Raw genomic sequence first — 15,094 nt, 5'->3', positions numbered from 1 at the left:
ATCCAGAAGGAAACCCAGAACAAAACTAGTGAGGATGCAGGGGATTTAGGTCTGAATGCCAAAACAGCCTATCTGCCTGCTCAGGTCAAAGGAAACCATCATGATCATATAGTCCCCTAGGAGAAAGCCACAAAGTCTGCAAGTCAGCATAATAGGAGTTTGAGTTGGTTAATCATCCCTTTATTCCTATTATCTATCATACTTACACAGCTTCCAGTACCATAGTGTCTGAGTACCTCACAGTTTTTACATATACACAACCCCCACAATGACGTAGAGAAAACACTACCCCCATTTTACAGCTGAGGAACTGCGGCACAAAGTGACTTGCCCAAGGTCATGCACAGAGTCTGTAGCAGACCAGTTCTTCCAAGTCCCAGGCTGGCTCCCTAACCACTGGCCCATTCTTGCTTGCTACCTCTGATAAACAAACTGCCCTTCATAAAGAACATCATTTCCTTTTTCTTAATACCAGACATTTAGCTTGGGGGCCATGTGACTTTTGAGTTCGAATGGCGAGTTTGTGGCTTGCCTGTATAGTTGATCATTTAAATACAGAACAAAGAGGGGGCCTGGAGGTGTACTTGATTGCTTTGTGAGAGAGCCAGGACCTCAAAGACAGATGTTTATTTGAGACATTTGAGGTGCAAGTCGCTGTGTCACCTCCACAGTCAACTAATGAAAGTCTATATGCCAAATTTCTATCGTCACTCAAAAAGATGTTGCAAAGATCCCACCTCCATCTACTTGTCTCTCCTCCTTTGTTCTGATGCTACACGTGTATGTATGTGTATGTGTGTGTGTGCATTGAAACACAGCCCAAGGCAACTCATCCTGGAGAAGTCTAGGAAACAAGGAGAAGATACAGGTAGGCAGGGATTCAGGGGACAATGATGGAAGAACTAGGACCCATTAAATGTCTCTTTGTAACTAGAAATGTGGTTTATAACTACTTAGCCAATATTCCTTGATGACAGATACTAGCCCCTCTGTCCCATGCTGCCATCCATAATTAATTTGCAGATACATATACATATTGGTCCTGCCCACCAGTTCCCTGATCACCAAGTACTAGCTCTGCTGCTGAAGCGTTTCCTTCTCTCTGTCTTCAAATCTTTCTAAAAACTACACTTCTCCCAGGGAGCCTTCCCATCAGCCATTTCCATGTCTTCCCTTCCCTGAGCTTTGGCCCCATGTCTTGACCTGTGATTATTAGTCTCGTCTCCCTTAGAATGTAAACAGTTCTGGGCAGGGAATGGGTTTTACTCCTAAAGACTGATATGAATGCACAGTGCCATGGGGGGTGACTTAAATGGGCTAAATCGTAATTCCCCTTTTACTCACTCTTTAACCAGGCAAAGCTACCTTTGACTTCAGTGACTTATAAGAGAGCAAGGATTCGTTAATAATGCATTCCAGGTGGATGTGAAGAGCCATTCTAGGTGACACCTTCAAGTAAGCTAAGTAAAAAGCACCCTGATGGCTTGATGGAGCCAGCTCCTCCCAGCGTGGGGCAGAGGAGCTCTGGTGATGAGTAAGATGAGCAGAAGAGAAAGGTGGTTAAGGACATAAGAGCTGCCATACTGGGTCAGATAATGGTCCATCTAGCCCTGTATTCTGGCTCTGACAGTAGCCAGTACCAAAGCTTCAGGGGCAGTGTACAGCACAGGCCAATTTTGGAGTGATCCACCCCCAGCTGCCCCTCCCAGCTTCTGGGAGGCAGAAGTATAGGTTGTGTCCCTGACCATCTTGGCTAACAGACATTGATGGATCTATCCTCTATGAACTTATCTAGTTCTTTTTGAACCCAGTTATATATTTGGACATCACAACATACCTTGGCAAGAGAGTGAAATCCATGTAATTTAGGGCTCAGTTTCCTCTGTCAGATATGATTTAGCATCCTGCCAATATCCTTGCTATTTGTATAGCAAGCAGCCTGTCCCCTGAAATGGGGGGCCTATCAATGCCATTGTAGGACATGCATGGCCCATTGCTGTCAGCTGGAATGGAGCTGGTCTGACTGCTCTGTGCATGCAGCCATTGCTTGGGGGCCCCATGCACTGTTCTCCTTGGACGGGCCTGTACTGCCTTTGTCTGTCTGTCTGAGATGCTCAGCCTCTCTCAGCTCCTGTTTTAATCCTTTTGCCCTCTCCCCTAAGCTGCTAACTTTGGCATCTAATCTTTTTTTATCCAAGAACTGTTGGCCTAAAGCTGCCCTTTTTGATGTTTTAACATATGTGCACAGTTCCCTGACCAGCTGCTTTTCCCAGGAAAGGAGGGGGGAAAAGATATTTGTTTTGATGGTTCCATTTCTGTTACCACAGGGCAGAGTCAGCATTTGAAAGGGATTCAGCTTGCTCTCCTAGGGGCAGGTTTCACATCTGTAAGGATGACAGATGCGGCAGCGCCCTAACAGAGGCATGGTGAATTGAAAGTGGAGCATACAGTATCCATACATTTCAGTTATGTAAATCTTACTCTTCTTTGGTGCAGTTGTGAATTTGGGGAGAAGGGCTGACATCATTTATGATTAGAGGGTGAAATAGCTGGTGGGTTTTTTTAGCGGTGTGATGATCATTAAAATTAAGCCAGGATGTGCAGAGCTTGTTCACTATAGCAGGGCATTCATTCACTGAAGAGGGTTCTTGGTAAAAATGAAACGGTAGGAGGAAATGGAATTTCAGGAATGCTCAAATATATCAGTGGGTTTGTTTTAATATGGTAGCAGATGTGGGTCTTTCAGGAATCCCTGCTCATGGGGCATGAATTCTCTGTAGGTAGTTTGGCTGCCTTTAATGGATATGGCCAGTTTTGTGGATTAAAAGGATTGTTTACTCATGCTTTCATATATTTTCCTCCTGGGTCACGTCTACAATGAGTTTTTATTGAGAATCGGGGGTAAGGCGTTCTGGCTCTGTCATGCAGCAATAATGTGCATAATGTATATAACATCCCACTAGCTGTAGTGAACATGGTCCCATGGGGTGTAGGCATGTATCAAGGACAAAAAAATTCTCACACTAGGAACATCATTAACTACACAATGTTATCCAGTTGATCATGGTCTTCATTTCTTCCACATGTAGTCAATGGACCTAATTTCTTGCATGAGAACTTGATCATCATCTCAGTCAAAAAATGCTTTCAGTTGGTTTAGCGCTAGAACTGCGTCTGTTCTCTTTTGTGTATGAAACCCCTAACGCTGGCATTGTTCTGCTCTAGTTAGTTTTCACTGCCTTAGTCTCAGCAATATCAGCAAAATGAGCATATTAAAATTAGCTTCCCATGTGACATTTTGTCATGTTTGGGAACGACTGGGCAGGGCCAATATATTTGACCCTTTGGGCAACCACCCTCAGATCTCTCCCAAACTACAATTTTTATTAGCTTCCCTTCTGAACAGGAAGCCTTATGGGCCGACCTGTACGAGGAACATCTAAAGGGACATCTTTACAAGGCAGTGCTATAGCAAATTGGGAAGAAAATTGTGGAGGAAGCTCCTCAAGTAGTTCTGAGATGGGATCATTAAAAAAGGAGTGAGTGCCACAGAGATAGGGCTGCTCAGACCCTTCTCTCTCTAGCTCACTTAATTAGATACTTAGGGACAGATACTCAGCTAGCATAGAGCACTGTAACTCCAAAATCAAAGGAATTATGCTAATTTACACCAGTGGAGGGTCTGGCCCTTATTTATTGTACTTCAGGAGAACACTGGTACTCAGCTCTCACTGGAAGATGACGTCAGGACCACAGCTTTGGAGTCCCGTTCCCTCTCAGCGCTGGTCCACCCTCTCAAGTTGATTTGATCAGAAATGAAGACATTCCAGATTATGACTTTCATTAGCCTGAATGTGTAAAATGGGCTGACTTTTGCCCCCATGTTATACCTTATCCAGAGCTCTGTGTTTTGAAAGTACTAAAAGTTGACCTCACCTCGGTTCATCCCAACTCTATTTAGAAACCTCTATTTTAAGTACAAAAGTACTTATACCCTACACTTAAAAAGGATGTGAGCTAGGCAATGAAGCACAACACTTGAGCTCTGCTCATCTCTAATATATATTCCTATGTACAGAAAGCATGGACAGTGTCAGATGAAACACGCAATTAGTCTCCCTCTAACAGTGAACAGTTCAAACTGTAACATCATGCCAACCGTGATTAAGAGTGATACAGCACATCATCATTGTCAACACTATTCAACCAATGTAAACCTTAGTTAGAAATGTACTTGTCAGAGAAAAATGCGCCTTTGATTTCTATTACACTTTCCCAGTAATTGCTGTCATCAGTGGCAGGTTATTATTACAGTTGAATAGAGTTTCAGTAATTACTTTTGCACAGATTCTAACAGCTTTTAGATTGAATGATATTCTGACAGTTTGAATACTCTTGACAACAATTACCTTTTTCCTGGTTAACACTGATTCAGGAAAATTAAAAATTAAATCTGTTCAGAGGAAACACTTATGTATGGCACTAGTAAGTGGGTTGATACAAAAATGTGTAAATTACAGAATGACTTAGAATAAAAAGTTCCTTTGCTCTTCCTCTTATGCTTTAAAAAAATCAGCACTTAGGGTACAAACAGTACCTGCTGGGTAGATTACCAGTAAATGATGGGAAATAATTTAAAGCATTCAAATCCATTTCCCACTGATCATCTCTGAGGATGAAGAAAACAGGATAATGGAGCATGGCTCCTGGCTTCCACTCCAACTTTTATTTTTGAGCTTTCTAACTATAAGATAACACCTTTTGGTTTGGAAATCCTTCTTATCTCATTGCCAGAATAATATTTTATCAAAGTTTAAGCAAATCAGCCTAGCCATAGGTGTCGGGTAGCAAAAATATAACGTTTCTTATTTTTACAAAATGTATTTAATTATGTGGGAATCAGATAAATAGAATTTAAGAAGGGATCACCAGATCATCCAGTCTGACCTCCTGTATATCACAAGCCACTGACACCACCCAGCACCCGTACATTAAATCCAAAAACTGAAATTAGACCAAGGTATTAGAGCCCTCAGGAAGCTAAACTATTATGGGCCACAGGGAGAGAACTCAAATGGCTTGGTATCAAAATTTTGAAGTTCTCATGCATATAGTCCTGTTCAAAAGCTAGTGCACAGAGTATTGTTGAAGAAAATTGATTAAAAATAAGTTGTTATTCCATTTTTCCAAGCCTAATTAATGGTTATGTGACAGAGCCTCTCCTGCAAAATGAATTTGTGTTAAAAACTTGGTCAACAACAGGATATGCACCAGCAATTGAACTGACAAATCATGAATCAGCAAACCTATGGCAAACTGGTTGGACATCAGAAAGTCTGTGGAGAGTACCTATCCGATTATGTGTTAGCTAGTCTGCAGAGAACTAGAGAGAATATAGATGAGAACAGAATATGTACCAATGAGTCTCCTGAGAAAAGGGCAGGAATCAGAGGACCTAATTATTCAGTGCCTTGCAACTTGTCATTTATACCTGGACAACATGGGCCCAGTTCACCACTGTTATTCCAGTTTTATATCATTGTACTCCAGAGTTACACTGGCATAAAGCTGAAAATCACATGGGTGAATTGGGCCCAAAGAGGTCACAGTGGACGTTGAAGGCTACAGATCAGAATAATAAGGGTTTTTTGTTTTTTTGTTTCACGCACCTTGTACTCGTTGTAAATGAGTTACACAAGATAGAAGACAATGGAAATTGAATTCCAGTGTGCAGTGAGCTGGCTACATACCAGCTCTGCAGAGGAGAAATCATTTTATGGTGGCAAATATGCAGTGAATAGATGAATTTACATCAGTAAATCTGGAGTGGAAAGCTGAGTATTCCAGTAAACGTCTGATGGAAAACTGGATATGTGACAGTTTGCAAAGAAATGGGTATATGTTAATGAGCTTGCAGAGTGAGCTGGGGATTAGATTTTTTTAAAGGTGGATATACAGTTTAGAAAAATTAAAGAAATGAACTTTCTACCAGTGAGAAAATCCTTGTCTTGATTGAGTAATAAAACAATACTATATTATAGCCCAATGAAATAAACCCATATAAAGAATGCATTTCCATTTTTCATGGAGACCAAACCATAGCACAGCTATACTGTGAAGCATGCTGTATACAAACAGCAAAGTTATTTTAAATTAAATTAACACACCATAAATAATTTAAGTTGTTAAAGAAATATATTTCTGTAGCACACACACACACAAAAGTGGAAATTTGATCTGACAATACTGATCAGAATACTGTACGTCTGTTAAATTAATGCATTTTCTTTGTACTAAACCAAATTATATTTAGCAAGGCAACAGAAACCTCTTTAAGCTATACCCATTATAAATAGTCTGGGCAGATCAAGACTGACTGAATCTTCAAGTGCATTTGATTTGATCCCTGAACTTAACGTGAAAAAATATAGCTCTTACTTGAAGTATGGTTGGAATAATCTGTTAAAGGAATACATCATTTTGCTCAGAATCTTTTAAAAATGTGATACTTTAAAAAAATTTCAAAATCATGATAGCAACATTCGTCAGAAAAGATGTGGCAATTGTTAAGGTCAAAACCACTAATAATATGAGCTTCAAAGCTTTAATTTGACACACATAAAACCCTTTCCTAATGATAAGGCATTTTACCTTTTCTATGATCGTCTGCTTTAATAACCTCATTGTTCTGTATTAATTGCTCTTTTTTTTCTCTGCTAGAAATATATTTGCAAATATGGGAGGCAGCTAGACAGCTGGAAGATACCCTCTCTTTGTCTGGGAATAGTTCTGTAGGTTAAGAACAGGAATGAAATGCCACATCTCTGTTTTAAGGTTTAGAAACTGCTTCTTGAAAAAATAAATGCATTGAAAAAAGAACTAAGTGCGCTTCCCTCCACTAAGGGCAAATCCTTTCTAAAGAGCACAGCCTCGGTACCTATGCTTTGGTAGGTTCTACTAGGAGAGGGAGCTCTCCCTCTCTATCTGCTCTGCATCTTTTACTGCGCCATGAGGGTCTTGTAATTCCTTCAGACCTACTGTCTCTAAACTCTGATTGGAGGAAGATGAAGGAGTGGTAAATCCACAGTGGCTCTACTGGTTGCAAACTCTATTTTTGTAATCAAAGATACCCCCATTTGTGTGGATTCCTTCACTAAGGGACAAAAAAGCTCAAGGGATGTCTCAAAATAAAATGCAATAGAAAACAAATGCCTGGTGAATTGAAGATTGTCATAAGAAGAAAATGGCAACAAAAGAGTTATGTGTACATCAAAAAATAGACTGGCAGGAATTGCCTGTGTATGTGGCCATGGAGGAAGTAGAGAAACCCCACCTCTTTTCCACCAAGTCATACCCCACTGAGCTACGTTAGACTATAAATTGCTTTGTTAACACAGAATGCCCCTACTCAATCCCAGAACTCAACACCCGCACTGGGAAGAACTATCAGCCTACTCCACAGAGAAATCACCTGCATCCAAGACATCCTTTCGTAATACAGGAGTAACACAAGAGATCAATAATCCAACAATACAGTACCCTCATTCTCTAAATACCTTCCTTCACACAGGAAGTACTAGAAGTACTGTAGGAAAACCAAGTTATACCCTATGAGTCTGATCCATCATTCCTGACCAGTGAAAGAGTCAAGGGCACCTGGGACTGGCACCCCTACTAACTGAGATCAATACCTTTTCTGAGAAAGGAAATCTACTACCCTCCTAATCATGTCATAGTCCAGTTACACTACCAATTGCAATACCTGATGCTACAAATTTCTCCAACCACCACCCTGTATCTAGCCTTTCTAGCTGTCTGAGAAATTCCTCACGGGTCACCTAAAACTCCATCTAGATACAATCAGGGTTCAGTTCAGGAAAAGGGACAATGCTGGCACACGGTGCATGCTCTCTTCTTGGGCATCAAAAGCCATACTCATACTGCTCTGCACGGCTGCTGATATAGTCAGTTATAGAATCCTGTTGTCCCACCTTCCAGATGTGGCAGGATCACACTGATATGGTTTCAATCATTGTCCTCAGACACTAGATGGAACCATATTGGACATACAAAATAAAAGTCCAGGGCCTACAGGCTTGGAGGAAGATAGAACTAATATCTATTTACATGAACTCTTTTAAATTTTGGAATGTACTCAGATACCTTGGTGATGAGAGACAGAATACCCAAATAGGTAGAGAGCAGTATTGACTTAAAAATTATGAGACCTTTTTAAAAATAAATTTTATATTATTTTTATTTAGCTTCTGGTTTCTGAGCTTTTGCGGTGCACTCAGATTGCCTAAGAATTTCACCTTCGGTTTTTTAAAAAAGTAAGTTTCTAGCTCTCCTGGTTGCAGAGAAGAGCTTGAAAATGCAATCTCTTGCATACAATAGCTGGGGCTTTAAGGAAAAAAAAAACAAAAAAATATTAGGAGATTTGTGATAAAAATCACAAAATTTGGCAATGATTAGATAAACATAGAGATAAAGATAGCAATTTTTAAAATTTGCTTTCCATATTTTTAATTGTCACAATAAAAAGAAAATGGATAAAACTACAATACTTTGCAGTGAAATAATTCAGACTGTTTCCCCTCAATCTCTTCCTTTCCTAGGCCAGGCCAGGGCCCGTGCTGCACTCTTGCACAGTGGAGTAATGAAGTGTAAAGCTCTGTCTTCCTCACCCTCACCACCTACCCATACTGTGGTAGCTGCCTATGCCGAGGTGGGAGGAGGGAAGCAGCCTTTTCAGGGGCCACTCTTTAGTGGAAGTAAACTGTGCTGGACCTCATTACATGTGGATGGAAGTGGGCAGGCAGGAGGTAAGGAATGGGGGAAACCTTGGCTCCACACCCAAATGCACTAGCCAGCATGACTGCACTAGCCAGCATGCTATTTATATTGCATAAGTTATGTGGAGCCTGTGGGAAAGCCATGATTGAGCCCCTTGGTTTTCAAAGCTTTTTTCTAGTTCTGATCTACGTTTATATTAAAACAACATCATCTCTTTCTGCTCATTAGAATTATAGATTTCATTTATTGTTATACTTTCCATAGAGTGTTCTCTTTTTAATAGCATTGTACAAGCTGTACAAAAGCAAAATTTAGTCCTTTCAGAGAGCTGAAAGGAAGCAATCTTTTACATGACAAATCCAACATTATCATATATAAACCTCATTTACTATGTAATGTCTCCCTGTTTCCAGATCATTAATTAAATGAAACCTATTTTCACATTTTTGTAGGCAGCACTGTTCTCCAACTAATGTAAATGGCGTCTTGAAGAGGAAGATATAATGTTAGAAAATAATTCACAAAATGATCGGTTTTAAAGTATACCAGTATGGGGGGGGAGGGGAGCCAAGAAAAGATAAAGTGTTTTTGTGTGATAAAGACTGTTACTGTTAAAAAAAATCACATAGTAAATCCTAAAACAAGTTGATTAGATCTTTCAAAGATCAAGAAATGTTTGGATTTGGCAGGTAGCATGAAAACAGGTTTAATCAGATTGACACCGGTTTAGCCTTTATAGGCTAAACCATTAGGGCTCAGTTGTCGCTTTGCAATCTGACTTGAGACAGGGCAGCACATAGATGTCCTGCTTCAGCACAGCACGGGAAGCAGATTGATTCAGAATCAATCGTCCTCCTGATCTCTCTGTTGCTGTGGGGAGGAAGCTAATTGTGCCGGGCCTATGCTCAGGGCAGCTTATATCCCATGGTGTGACTGGTACAACTGTGTTGCCCACTCCTGTCCCTCGTCTGTGCAAGGGCAGGAGAATAGCAGCTTTGCAGTCTTCTTCGCCTTCCCCGCTCTCAACCCATGCTACAGGGAGCCTGCGCAAAGTGTACCCTCCACTCCATTGCACAGGCATATGGAGCTAATAATGATCTAGCTCATACAATGAGAAATCCAAAAGTCCAACCTTTCTCTTCCTTCCTGAAGAGAATTGCTTAACACTGACATACCATATCTAGTGAGCTGGAGAGAAGGAAGGTGCTTTTATATCTAGACCTTTATTTAACTATGGAGTACTGGTATATTTATCCATCAACATTCATTGTATTCCAATACAACCAAATCTCGGGTATACCCATAAAATCTTATTGGTAAGAACATCTCAATATATCCATTGTATTTTTCCAGAAAATACCTTTAACCATAAAACCACTTTCTCACAAAAGCATCACCAAGATTTGAACCAAAATAGCATCTTTAAGGCAGAAAAACCAAGGTCCATGAGATCTAATTTTACAACATACATCATCGCTTTGAAATTATATGCAAGAACTCCATTAGCTGTACTGATTAAGACCAGAGTATGTAGTTAATAATCAAAGTGTATTTCCTAAGTCTTTGTATAACTTTTACATGACAGCCTACTTTCTGGCTTCTTTGACCTAGAAAAACATGTGACCATCCCTAATGCTTGGCTTTAGACCTGCCTCAGAAATTATGCTGGAAGAATTAATAGTTTGCTCAGCATGATATTCAGTCACACCTATCTCAGCTGGTTTAGCTGAAGCATCGTCCAAAACTGCATAACAGATGTCTGTTTAGACACTTGCCCAGATATGTTACAGTACTTTTCTCTTAATCATCTATTAAAATCACATTTACCAATGACGCACGACACTCCTTTTAAACTCAGATTCTGGGATCCATGATCATCAGTGAGAGTTGACACTACAACCTAACTTCCAATGCTTATGAACTTTTTAGAGATTCTGAGACTAAATTTTTTTGGACTGAAAAATACAGCCACTTATGTTGTTTTTCTCATAGGTAAATCTATCTCTCTGCTGAAGAAATTGTAATAAACAAATTTGTTGCTGACTTGCAGCTGATATAGTCTTTTATTTATTACTCGAGGATCTGATTACATTCTGCATTCAATAGAATTCTGCATTCTGCAAAGCCATAGAGGTGCCCAATTTTGTTCAGACTCAGGCCCTTGTTTATTTGAAAATGCGCCCATGTTTCCTCTAAACACCTGCAAACTTTTAGCACACTTTTTTCATTGTTCCGGCTATGTTTCAAGTATGCAGCAGAACCCCAAACCAGGCCAATTTTCATGTGGCAAAGAGATTAGTTGCAAACATTTTGCACACACCTTTTGGTGGAATCCAGCTCTCTTGTGAACCAGCAACTAATGTCAGAGTCAGATTCACCGGGCAGGACCCACACAGAACAGAATGCAGCGGAGTAGAGCAGAGAGAGAAAGACAACATGGAATGGGAGGGGAACAGAAGAAGTACTGTATCCGAATGGCTGACCATTCCAAAACCACAGCTTTGGATTTGTATGATTTCTTATCTGACACCATCAGATGGGGTAATATATATCCTGGGATTTGAAATTTTGGTCCCACAAGTTCTTTTTCAAGTTACAAACAAGCCAAACTAAACTGATATTAGCAATTAGGGGAAACTGTAGTATTTCCATTGACTGCAACAATCTTATTATTTTTGGGCCTGATCCAAACCCGGGGTGCCAAAGAAGTGACAGACCCAAAAGTTAGTGATGAGTGTTCACCTGGTCAATTCTGTATGAGCTTTTAAATAAAATGATCAGTGAGACTGGAAAACAGTGACTTACTGAACAGAGGACAATTTTGTAAGTACAGTTCATATTATTTTAAAGTCAATTCATTTTTCCAAAGACAATTGTTTCAGCAGGGTTGTGTCATGCCTGAGGGGAAATTCCTTGCTATTGGATAATTTAATACTGAAACACTTGAAATGGTATTTTCTTCAAAGTCAATTAGAAAATTGGTGGAATTTGTATTTTTTAATAGGAATTTGTAGTGACAACTTCCAAAACAAAACCACAGAGAGAAAAATCAAATCTCCATATACAAAGTTAGAAATACCCAAAGTCCACAGAATAACCATATAGGATAACAAACAAACCAACCTGACTGGAAGAAAAGGAAAATAGAAATAGACAACTCTAAAATGTTTATGAATGGTCATGTTTGTCACCATGCTGATGCTTGTCTGAACAGACATCGAGATGATTAAACAAACACATTTGAATCAGACTTTTAAAAAAGTAACCTCTTAAGCAAATTCCTGTTGTCTTTATAGAATTTAAATAATATTAAAAATATGATAAATAGGAATATTTCATCCTGTCCATAGCAGATGAAATTTCATTAGAGAAGACATAAATCGGCAGTTTAAAGCCCTGTTCCTACAATTTGGACCCATGTCCCCAGGCAGCACTCAGTTCCATATGAAGGCTTATACTGCAAACTTGTATGTCTGTGTCAATCCACAGCAAGTAGTTTTGTTGATTGAAGACAACTTGCTATTTCCCAGGGAAAATAATGTTTCCTGTATTTCAAGACAACTTCAATTTCAAATCCTGGTTCTGCCTGTCAATCTGGGTTCTCATGTGAAAAACTAAAACTGGTGGAAATTTTGAATTAGATTTTAATAACTGATAAATTTAGTAAAAAGCATCTGTTTTGAATTAAAAAAAATGCTAGAGATTTGCCAGGTTTTTGTTAGGATGCATTAAATGAAAGTCTTTCTGCCTCTCACATTCCCACCACTAAGTGTCTTCTAAGCCCACCTCACCACATTCCACGCCAGATGCCCTACTTGGTCTTAGTGCCTTTTCTTGCATTCAGGACACCATCTCCTGTTTACCTGACAGGAGGCTTGTTTCTCTTGGCAGACTATTACAGCCAATACTCATAGGACTTCTCCAGGTGTTTGCACTGACATTAAATAAATTAGCTACATTTATAACATTTTAACACACATTAACAATAAGTATTACGTATGACAAGAATCATTCATTATCCTTATAGTGTTTTCAGTTATAAAGTTGTAATCTACACTGCTTTAAGCACCAAGGTACTATGTGTACTGATAAATTAGATACTATAAATAAAATTACCAAGAGAGTTTGGTTAATAGGTTTACATCCCTGTTCAAGTGTCATTGTTAGGAACAAGTCTTTGCTCTTTTAGAAGCAAAGGTTATAATTTGGCATACTAAACAGAGGGCACTTAAAGGTCACAGGGTTCAGATGTTCATAAATAATATTTTTAAAGTAGTTATGTTATTTGCCAATACAGCAGATTAAAATCTCATCTTGATTCTCTCCAGTAGGCTTATCCTGTAAATCACCTACTCTTGTCTCTCTGTAGGAGGGTAACTATATTCTTTCTCACCATCTACTAGCAGGAGGTCACTCCTTCAAAGTGTTGTTTCTTTGTTCAGCACAGAGGTGCTGCTGAAGGAAGAGCCACAGAGCTAGGCAACTAGGAAGTTTCCCTCTTTGTGTGTGCTGCAGGGATGTGAACAACTTGTGGGCTGTGGTGGGTAAAGGTTGTAGAAACACATTGATGAGGACAGCAATATCATGTAGTGTGTGTAGAGAAAATTCTACAACATGCCCATTTGAAAATAGGTTTGATTGCTTCATGCACTGGCATTCCTTACCAGGAATTCATTGGAACATTACTGGAAAGCAGTAATGTTCAAAGGAAGGAAGGCTAATAAATCACACATGGTAAATTAGCAATGAAATATGGCAACAAAAAAAAGACAAAACCAGTTTTTGGCTGCTTACACAGAAGCATCATGTCACAAAGTAGAGAGGTAATAATCCTTCTCTATAAAGGTCTGATAAAACAGCACCTGGAATATATTGTTTCGTTCTAGGCATCTAATTACCAGACAAATACTGAGAAATTGTAGGAAGTTTACCAGAAAACAAGAAACATGATTTGGGGGCTGGAGTATTGATTTTTGAGGAAAAAACAAATTAGTTAAGTATGTTTTAATAGTCTAAGTGAGGAAAATAGATGTTACAAATACTTGAAACACTGGTGTATAATACCAAGAAGGGAGAGGAATGATTTAAGATAGAAAAAGGAGATAAAATTGCAAATAATTGAATTAAATTCAATAAGGGAAAATGTCTGATGAATACAAGGAAAAACTCCCCAACAAGTGTGATCTTTCGGAGTGTAAGGAAAGTTTCATCACTTAGGACAATTAAAAGTAGACTTTAAAAACACTAATAAATATTCAAGAGGAAACAATCTTGCCTAGCGAGACCGACTGGATGATCTAGAATCATAGAACCATAGGGTTAGCAGGGGCCGTGAAGTCTAATCCCCTGCCAAGATGCAGGATTTATTTTGTTCCATCCTAGACAGATTGCAATCCAGCCTTTGTTGCTAAGTTGGTTTACAACTCATTTGGGTACCTCCCTCTACACCCTAACAGCATACACAAATCAGTTTTGGGTCATTTGTATCTGAACACAAAACCGATTACTTGGGATTGCACCAAGCTCTCTCTTATTTTCGCTCAGCAACACTGCTGTAGCAGGACAGAAAAAAAATATGGACACAAAAGGAGATGAGGCCAAAGGAATAAATTCAAAAGAACGTAAATGTTCTTTTAACTATGTGATGGATTATGTCTCCAATAGAATCCCCCTACACAGCTCAGCTAAATCTAACCAACATCATGTGATAGATCAGCAGTGGCACTTACATACAATATAGCTGTCTTTATGTGCTACACAGGTGTCTCAGCTAGTATTTGCTAGTTAACCAAACAATAGCCAGGCGGAGAGAGGGCAGACTGAGGGGAGGGAAGGATCACTGCTACACACAATTATTTTACATAAACAAATAGAACATGGTGTGTAGCCACTGTCAATAATTATTATAATTTGCACTTCTAGAGCACCTTCCATTCAAAGATCTAAAAACACAGTACATACATTAAGGAATTGAAGCTCACCCACTGCTATGAGATAGGCATTATCAAGTCCGCTTTAGAAATGAGGAAACTGAAGCAAAGAATATTGATGTGTAGGTGTTCAAAATTTGATTTTGTAAGCCGCTGGGCACCAACAGCACATACTGATGTCTGATTGCCCAACACCTTTGAAAAATCAAGCCACTGCTTTAGGTGTCTAGTATGGATCACACCTGAACTCTGTGGCGGAATTGGGTCTAAAGTCTAAGACACAGAGTCTGAGATTTAATCAAAGAAAACATAGTGCAACTTAAACCACATTTGTGCTCCTAAGACCATGGGCTGATTAGCACCAGATC

The sequence above is a fragment of the Chrysemys picta genome, chromosome 9 (assembly GCF_011386835.1).
Source record: "Chrysemys picta bellii isolate R12L10 chromosome 9, ASM1138683v2, whole genome shotgun sequence".
NCBI lineage: Eukaryota > Metazoa > Chordata > Testudines > Emydidae > Chrysemys > Chrysemys picta.
The sequence above is the reverse complement of the archived record's forward strand: the minus strand, read 5'-3'. Positions refer to the sequence as shown.